We start from the raw sequence: 9,262 nt of genomic DNA, 5'->3' as shown, positions 1-9,262 counted from the left end.
AGAACCCACATACTGTAACGGGCATACAGTGCATTCAGACAGTATTCAGACCCCTTCACTTATTCCACATTTTGTTACGTTACAGCCTTATTCTAAAATGGATTAAATGAAAAAAATTTTTTTACAAATGTATAAAACATAAAAACTGAAATATCTTATTTACATAAGTATTCAGACCCTTAGCTATGAGACTCGAAATTGAGCTCAGGTGCATCCTGTGTCCATTGATCATCCTTGAGATGTTTCTACAACTTCATTGGAGTCCACCTGTGCTAAATTCAATTGATTGGACATGATTTGGAAAGGCACACACCTGTCTATATAAGGTCCCATTGTTGACAGTGCATGTCAGAGCAAAAACCAAGCCATGAGGTTGAAGGAATTGTCCGTAGAGCTCTGAGACAGGATTGTGTCGAGGCACAGATCTGGGGAAGGGTATCAAAACATGTCTGCAGCATTGAAGGCCCCCAAGAACACAGTGGCCTCCATCATTCTTAAATGGAAGAAGTTTGGAACCACCAAAACTCTTCCTAGAGCTGGCCGCCCTGCCAAACAACACCCAGCAATCGGGGGAGAAGGGCCTTGGTCAGGGCGGTGACCAAGAACCCGATGGTCACTCTGACAGAGCTCCAGAGTTCCTCTGTGGAGATGGGAGAACCTTCCAGAAGGACAACCATCTCTGCAGCACTCCACCAATCAGGTCTTTATGGTAGAGTGAGCAGACGGAAGCCACTCAATAAAAGGCACATGACAGCCCACTTGGAGTTTGCCAAAAGGCACCTTAAAGACTCTCAGACCATGAGAAACAAGATTTTATGGTCTGATGAAACCAAGATTGAACTCTTCGCTCTGAATACCAAGAGTCACGTCTGGAGGAAATCAGGCACCGCTCATCACCTGGCCATTACCATCCCTACGGTGAAGCATGGTGGTGGCAGCATCACGCTGTGGGGATGTTTTTCAGCGGCAGGGACTGGGAGACAAGTCAAGACCGAGGGAAAGATGAACGGACCAAAGTACAGAGAGATCCTTCATGAAAACCTGCTCTAGAGCGTTCAGGACCTCATACAGGGTCGAAAGTTCACCTTCCAACAGGACAACGACCCTAAGCACACAGCCAAGACAACGCAGGAGTGGCTTAGGGACAAGCCTCTGAATGTCCTTGAGTGGCCCAGCCAGAGCACAGACTTGAACCCGATCCAACATCTCTGGAGAGACCTGAAAATAGCTGTGCAGCGACGCTCCCCAACCACCCTGACAGAGCTTGAGAGGATCTGCAGAGAAGAATGGGAGAAAATCCCCAAATACAGGTGTGCCAAGCTTGTAGCGTCATACCCAAGAAGACCCGAGGCTGTAATCGCTGCCAAAGGTGCTTCATCAAAGCACTGAGTAAAGGGTCTGAATACTTATGGAAATGTGATATTTCGGTTATTTTATTTTTAATACATTTGAAAAAATTTCAAAAAATCTGTATTTGCTTTGTCATTATGGGGTATTGTGGGTAGATTGATGAGAAAAAACAACTATTTCATCAATTTTAGAATTTTAGACCTTAAACTGTGCCCAGTGGGTAGTGACCAATATTTTGTTTCATTTCCTCCAGTTTTACTCGGCAAAAATAGAGTAGGACTGAGTTTATCATATAAAATAGTGACTCATCTTTGCCAGAACAATAGTCTACCTGGCGATTTGATTGATCATGGTCATATTTAGACAGGCCTGGTTTGGGTGGCTTCTGGCTAGATGTCCAAATATAGCTGTAACATGACACTGCCTTCAATATTCTAAACAGTTTATCTGAATACTTTACTCCTCAGATGGCGCTGCTTTCCCCTCTTCTTCTAATAATAGCTCAATGAGTCTGTGACCGCGGTTGCGGCAAAAAATTGTGTGCGTGCCCTTTTTTTGTTTGCGCACATTCCCCCCAAAAGGTCTGTGCATGGCCTTGTTTACTATAGCCAACAGGTATAATGCATTATTACCTGTTATGAGCATGTATACCGTAAAGATGAAATATGTCACTTTTTGGGCGACCTGACTAAATTCACATAGAAATGTGTTTATATAGATATGTCATTCTCAGTGAAATCAAGTCTAAGAAGCAGTAGATCTGTTCTATGTGCTCTATTTCTATACTTCCCATTCTTAAGTTATTTTTTTTTGCGTCTTTTACTTTAGATTTTGTACACCAGCTTCAAACAGCTGAAAATACAGTATTTTTGGTTATGGAAAATATATTTCACAGCGCTTTAGATGGTACAATGATTCTCTAAACTATACTTGCTTGTTCTGTCACATAAACTGAAATTAGGCAAACTATTTGAATTTTAGCAACCAGGAACGCGGTTTCAGCATATTGCACCTTTAATAATGTCTTTGGGCTAGGGGGCAGTATTTTCACGTGCCCAGAGTAAACTGCCTGCTACTCAGGCCCAGAAGCTAGGATATGCATATTATTAGTATATTTGGATAGAAAACACTCTGAAGTTGCTAAAACATTTTGAATGATGTCTGTGAGTATAACAGAACTCATATGGCAGGCGAAAACCTGAGAAAAATCCAACCAGGAAGTGGGAAATCTGAGGTTTGTAGTTTTTCAAGTGATTGCCTATCCAATATCCAGTGTAAATGGAGTCACTTCCTAAGGCTTCCACTAGATGTCAACAGTCTTTGGAACGTTGTTTCAGGCTTCTATTGTGAAAGGGGAAGGAATAAGACCACTCACAGTAAGTGGCTCAGCTGAAAGCCATGAGTTGTTTATCGAGCGCTGCCTTGAGCGCGGGCTCCGTTCTCTTTCCTTTCTAATGACAACGGAATTGTCTGGTTGGAATATTATTGAAGATTTATAATAAAAACATCCTAAAGATTCATTATATACATCGTTTGACATGTTTCTACAAACTTTAATGGGACTTCTTTGACTTTTCGTCTGGACTTTGTGGATTTGGATTCGTGAACTAAACGCGCGAACAAAAAGGAGGTATTTGGACATAAAGATGAACTTTTATTGTGGAACTGGGATTCCTGGGAGTGCATTCCGATGAAGATCATCAAAGGTAAGTGAATATTTATAATGCTATTTCTGACTTTTACTGACTCCGCAACATGGCGGGTATCTGTATGGCTTGTTTTGGTGGCTGAGCGCTGTACTCAGATTATCGCATGGTGTGCTTTCGCCGTAAAGCTTTTTTGAAATCTGACACATCGGTTGCATTAAGGAGAAGTTTATCTTTAATCCTATGTATAACACTTTATATCTTTCATCAAAGTTTATGATGAGTATTTCTGTAAATTGATGTGGCTCTCTGCAAATTCACCGGATGTTTTGTAGGCAAACCATTACTGAACATAACGCGCCAATGTAAACTGAGATTTTTGGATATAAATATGAACTTTATCGAACAAAACATACATGTATTGTGTAACATGAAGTCCTATGAGTGCCATCTGATGAAGATCATCAAAGGTTAGTGATTAATTTTATCTCTATTTCTGCTTTTTGTGACTCCTCTCTTTGGCTGGAAAATGGCTGTATGTTTTTTTGTGACTAGGCGCTGACCTAACATAATCGCATGGTATGCTTTCGCCGTAAAGCCTTTTTGAAATCGGACACTGTGGTTGGATTAACAAGAAGTTTATCTTTAAAATGGTGTGTAATACTTGTATGTTTGAGGAATTTTAACTATGAGATTTCTGTTGTTTGAATTTAGCGCCCTGAAATTTCACTGGGTGTTGTCAAATCAATCCCATTAACGGGATTGGCGCGGGAAGTGATCACTAAGGAGACCTTTAAGGATAAAGAGAACATGTTATGAGCATTTATACCTTAAGGATAAAGAGAACCTGTTATGAGCATGTATACCTTAAGGATGAAGAGAACCTGTTATGAGCATTTATACCTTAAGGATAAAGAGAACCTGTTATGAGCATGTATACCTTAAGGATGAAGAGAACCTGTTATGAGCATTTATACCTTAAGGATGAAGAGAACCTGTTATGAGCATGTATACCTTAAGGATGAAGAGAACCTGTTATGAGCATGTATACCTTAAGGATGAAGAGAACCTGTTATAAACATGTATACCTTAAGGATAAAGAGTAAAATGTTACTGTGTATTTTACATGAGACTTGAGGACCTGAAGAACCAACTGTGTGACAATGATGCCGTCATGGTCTTACCTTATGCCTGCACTTCAGGACTACTCCATAGGCTCCTGGAGAGAGAAGAGAGGAGAACGGTTAGTAACAGGGACTTATCCAAACATGACTTATATTTGTATTAACGGTTCAGCTAAAGAAGTTGGGAAATCCTACTATAAAGAGTTAATATTCTCTAAACAAGGTTTAGATGAGTGAACTGGAGCTCTGTATGTTCTGTGGTCATTCAAGGGTGAAGAAACGGTCTTGGGAGATGTCATGCACCTCAGCTCATGCCCACTTTATGCTCATCCATATTACAAAGATGAAGACTTCAACTGTGAACCCTTCATTTGACTTTCTGGCTTTGTTTTTATTTATTTATATATATAAAAAATGTTGTTTACCCTTTTTTTACGAACTCAGGAGAGGCGAAGGTCGAGAGCCGTGCGTCCTCCAAAACACAACCCGACCAAGCCGTACTGCTTCTTGACAAGCCGCACTACTTCTTGACAAGCCAGCCACACCAATGTGTCAGAGGAAACACCCTGCACCTTGCGACCGTGTCAGCGTGCATGCGCCTGGCTACAGGAGTCGCTAGAGAGCGATGGGACAAGGACATCCCTGCCAGCCAAACCCTCCACTAACCCAGACGACGCTGGGCCAATTGTGCACCGCCCCATGGGTCTCCCGGTCGCGGCCGGCTGCGACAGAGCCTGGACTTGAACCACGATCTCTAGTGGCACAGCTAGCACTGTGATGCAGTGCCTTAGACCACTGCGCCACTTGGGAGGCCCACTGCTTTGTAGCATTCTGACAGATGCTGTCAGAGCAACATGATTCCTCCATTACCAACATGACATTACAACATGACCGGTCAGTCAGTAGTCAGTTTATAGTCAGTGGATAGTCCGTTTATAGTCAGTGGATAGTCAGTTGATAGTCGGTGGATAGTCAGTGGATAGTCAGTTTATAGTCAGTGAATAGTCAGTTTATGGTCAGTGAATAGTCAGTGGATAGTCAGTTTATAGTCAGTGGATAGTCAGTTGATAGTCAGTGGATAGTCAGTTTATAGTCAGTGGATAGTCAGTTTATAGTCAGTGAATAGTCAGTGGATAGTCAGTTTATAGTCAGTGAATAGTCAGTTTATAGTCAGTGAATAGTCAGTGGATAGTCAGTTTATAGTCAGTGAATAGTCCATTTATGGTCAGTGAATAGTCAGTTTATAGTCAGTGGATAGTCAATGGATAGTCTGTGGATAGTCTGTGGATAGTCTGTGGATAGTCTGTGGATAGTCTGTGGATAGTCAATGGATAGTCTGCGGGTAGTCTGTGGATAGTCTGTGGATAGTCTGTGGATAGTCTGTGGATAGTCTGTGGATAGTCTGTGGATAGTTGGTGGATAGTATGTGGATAGTCTGTGGATAGTCTGTGGATAGTCTGTGGATAGTTGGTGGATAGTTGGTGGATAGTCTGTGGATAGTTGGTAGATAGTCTGTGGATAGTCTGTGGATAGTTGGTGGATAGTTGGTGGATAGTCTGTGGATAGTTGGTGGATAGTTGGTGGATAGTATGTGGATAGTCTGTGGATAGTCAGTGGATAGTTGGTGGATAGTCTGTGGATAGTCAGTGGATAGTCAGTGGATAGTTGGTGGATAGTCTGTGGATAGTTGGTGGATAGTCTGTGGATAGTCAGTGGATAGTCAGTGGATAGTTGGTGGATAGTCAGTGGATAGTTGGTGGATAGTTGGTGGATAGTCTGTGGATTGTCTGTGGATAGTCTGTGGATAGTCTGTGGATAGTCAATGGATAGTTGGTGGATAGTCTGTGGATAGTCTGTGGATAGTCTGTGGCTAGTCTGTGGATAGTCAGTGGATAGTTGGTGGATAGTCTGTGGATAGTCTGTGGATAGTCTGTGGATAGTCTGTGGCTAGTCAATGGATAGTCAATGGATAGTCAGTGGATAGTCAGTGGATAGTTGGTGGATAGTATGTGGATAGTCTGTGGATAGTCTGTGGCTAGTCAATGGATAGTCAATGGATAGTCAGTGGATAGTCAGTGGATAGTTGGTGGATAGTCTGTGGATAGTCTGTGGCTAGTCAATGGATAGTCAATGGATAGTCTGTGGATAGTCTGTGGATAGTTGGTGGATAGTCTGTGGATAGTCTGTGGATAGTTGGTGGATAGTCTGTGGATAGTCTGTGGATAGTCTGTGGCTAGTCTGTGGATAGTCAGTGGATAGTTGGTGGATAGTTGGTGGATAGTCTGTGGATAGTCTGTGGATAGTCTGTGGATAGTCTGTGGATAGTCAATGGATAGTCAGTGGATAGTTGGTGGATAGTCTGTGGATAGTCAGTGGATAGTATGTGGATAGTCTGTGGATAGTCTGTGGATAGTTGGTGGATAGTCTGTGGATAGTCTGTGGATAGTTGGTGGATAGTCTGTGGATAGTCTGTGGCTAGTCTGTGGATAGTCTGTGGATAGTCAGTGAACAGTTAGTTTATAGTCAGTGGATAGTCATCAAATAGTCAGTAGATAGTTAGAGAATAGTTATTATATAGTCATCAAATAGTCAGTAGATAGTTAGAGAATAGTTATTATATAGTCATCAAATAGTAAGTAGATAGTCAGTGAATAGTCATTGGATAGTTATCACACAGACAGTAGATAGTCAGTAAATAGTCATTGGATAGTTATCACACAGACAGTAGATAGTCAGTAAATAGTCAGTGAATAGTCATTATACAGACAGTAGATAGTCAGTGAATAGGCATTATACAGACAGTAGATAGTCAGTGAATAGTCATTATACAGACAGTAGATAGTCAGTGAATAGGCATTATACAGACAGTAGATAGTCAGTGAATAGTCATTATACAGACAGTAGATAGTCAGTGAATAGGCATTACACAGACAGTAGATAGTCAGTGAATAGGCATTATACAGAGAGTAAATAGTCAGTGAATAGGCAGTAGATAGTCAGTGAATAGGCATTACACAGACAGTAGATAGTCAGTGAATAGGCATTATACAGAGAGTAAATAGTCAGTGAATAGGCAGTAGATAGTCAGTGAATAGGCATTACACAGACAGTAGATAGTCAGTGAATAGGCATTATACAGACAGTAAATAGTCTGTCAATAGTCATTATACAGACAGTAGATAGTCTGTGAATAGTCATTATACAGAGAGTAAATAGTCTGTGAATAGTCATTATACAGACAGTAAATAGTCTGTGAATAGTCATTATACAGACAGTAAATAGTCAGTGAATAGTCATTATACAGACAGTAAATAGTCAGTGAATAGTCATTATACAGACAGTAAATAGTCAGTGAATAGTCATTATACAGACAGTAAATAGTCTGTGAATAGTCATTACACAGACAGTAAATAGTCTGTGAATAGTCATTACACAGACAGTAGATAGTCAGTGAATAGGCATTATACAGACAGTAAATAGTCAGTGAATAGTCATTATACAGACAGTAAATAGTCAGTGAATAGTCATTATACAGACAGTAGATCGTCAGTGAATAGTCATTATACAGACAGTAAATAGTCTGTGAATAGTCATTACACAGACAGTAAATAGTCTGTGAATAGTCATTACACAGACAGTAAATAGTCTGTGAATAGTCATTACACAGACAGTAGATAGTCAGTGAATAGGCATTATACAGACAGTAGATAGTCAGTGAATAGGCATTATACAGAGAGTAAATAGTCAGTGAATAGGCAGTAGATAGTCAGTGAATAGGCATTACACAGACAGTAGATAGTCAGTGAATAGGCATTATACAGACAGTAAATAGTCTGTCAATAGTCATTATACAGACAGTAGATAGTCTGTGAATAGTCATTATACAGAGAGTAAATAGTCTGTGAATAGTCATTATACAGACAGTAAATAGTCTGTGAATAGTCATTATACAGACAGTAAATAGTCAGTGAATAGTCATTATACAGACAGTAAATAGTCAGTGAATAGTCATTATACAGAGAGTAAATAGTCAGTGAATAGTCATTATACAGACAGTAAATAGTCTGTGAATAGTCATTACACAGACAGTAAATAGTCTGTGAATAGTCATTACACAGACAGTAGATAGTCAGTGAATAGGCATTATACAGACAGTAAATAGTCAGTGAATAGTCATTATACAGACAGTAAATAGTCAGTGAATAGTCATTATACAGACAGTAGATCGTCAGTGAATAGTCATTATACAGACAGTAAATAGTCTGTGAATAGTCATTACACAGACAGTAAATAGTCTGTGAATAGTCATTACACAGACAGTAAATAGTCTGTGAATAGTCATTACACAGACAGTAGATAGTCAGTGAATAGTCATTATACAGACAGTAAATAGTCAGTAAATAGTCATTATACAGACAGTAAATAGTCTGTGAATAGTCATTACACAGACAGTAAATAGTCTGTGAATAGTCATTACACAGACAGTAGATAGTCAGTGAATAGGCATTATACAGACAGTAAATAGTCAGTGAATAGTCATTATACAGACAGTAAATAGTCAGTGAATAGTCATTATACAGACAGTAGATCGTCAGTGAATAGTCATTATACAGACAGTAAATAGTCAGTGAATAGTCATTACACAGACAGTAAATAGTCTGTGAATAGTCATTACACAGACAGTAAATAGTCTGTGAATAGTCATTACACAGACAGTAGATAGTCAGTGAATAGGCATTATACAGACAGTAGATAGTCAGTGAATAGTCATTATACAGACAGTAAATAGTCAGTAAATAGTCATTATACAGACAGTAAATAGTCAGTGAATAGGCATTACACAGACAGTAGATAGTCTGTGAATAGGCATTATACAGACAGTAAATAGTCTGTGAATAGTCATTATACAGACAGTAAATAGTCAGTGAATAGTCATTATACAGACAGTAGATCGTCAGTGAATAGTCATTATACAGACAGTAAATAGTCTGTGAATAGTCATTACACAGACAGTAAATAGTCTGTGAATAGTCATTACACAGACAGTAAATAGTCTGTGAATAGTCATTACACAGACAGTAGATAGTCAGTGAATAGGCATTATACAGACAGTAGATAGTCAGTGAATAGGCATTATACAGA

The 9,262-nt window shown here is 39.7% G+C and overlaps 1 long non-coding RNA gene across 1 annotated transcript in view; it reads right to left on the bottom strand.

Annotated features, from left to right (window-relative positions):
- Window positions 1-3,697: 3,697 nt before the first annotated feature.
- Window positions 3,698-9,262, bottom strand: part of LOC115189915 (uncharacterized) — a 10,315-nt gene continuing 4,750 nt past the window's right edge. The window contains exon 3 of the long non-coding RNA XR_003877054.1: window positions 3,698-4,215. This is a non-coding gene — a long non-coding RNA (uncharacterized LOC115189915). The remainder of the gene's footprint in view (window positions 4,216-9,262) is intronic.

The sequence above is a fragment of the Salmo trutta genome, unplaced genomic scaffold (assembly GCF_901001165.1).
Source record: "Salmo trutta unplaced genomic scaffold, fSalTru1.1, whole genome shotgun sequence".
Classification (NCBI taxonomy): domain Eukaryota; kingdom Metazoa; phylum Chordata; class Actinopteri; order Salmoniformes; family Salmonidae; genus Salmo; species Salmo trutta.
Note: the sequence above shows the minus strand (reverse complement) of the source record. Positions and strands in the feature narration are given on the sequence as shown.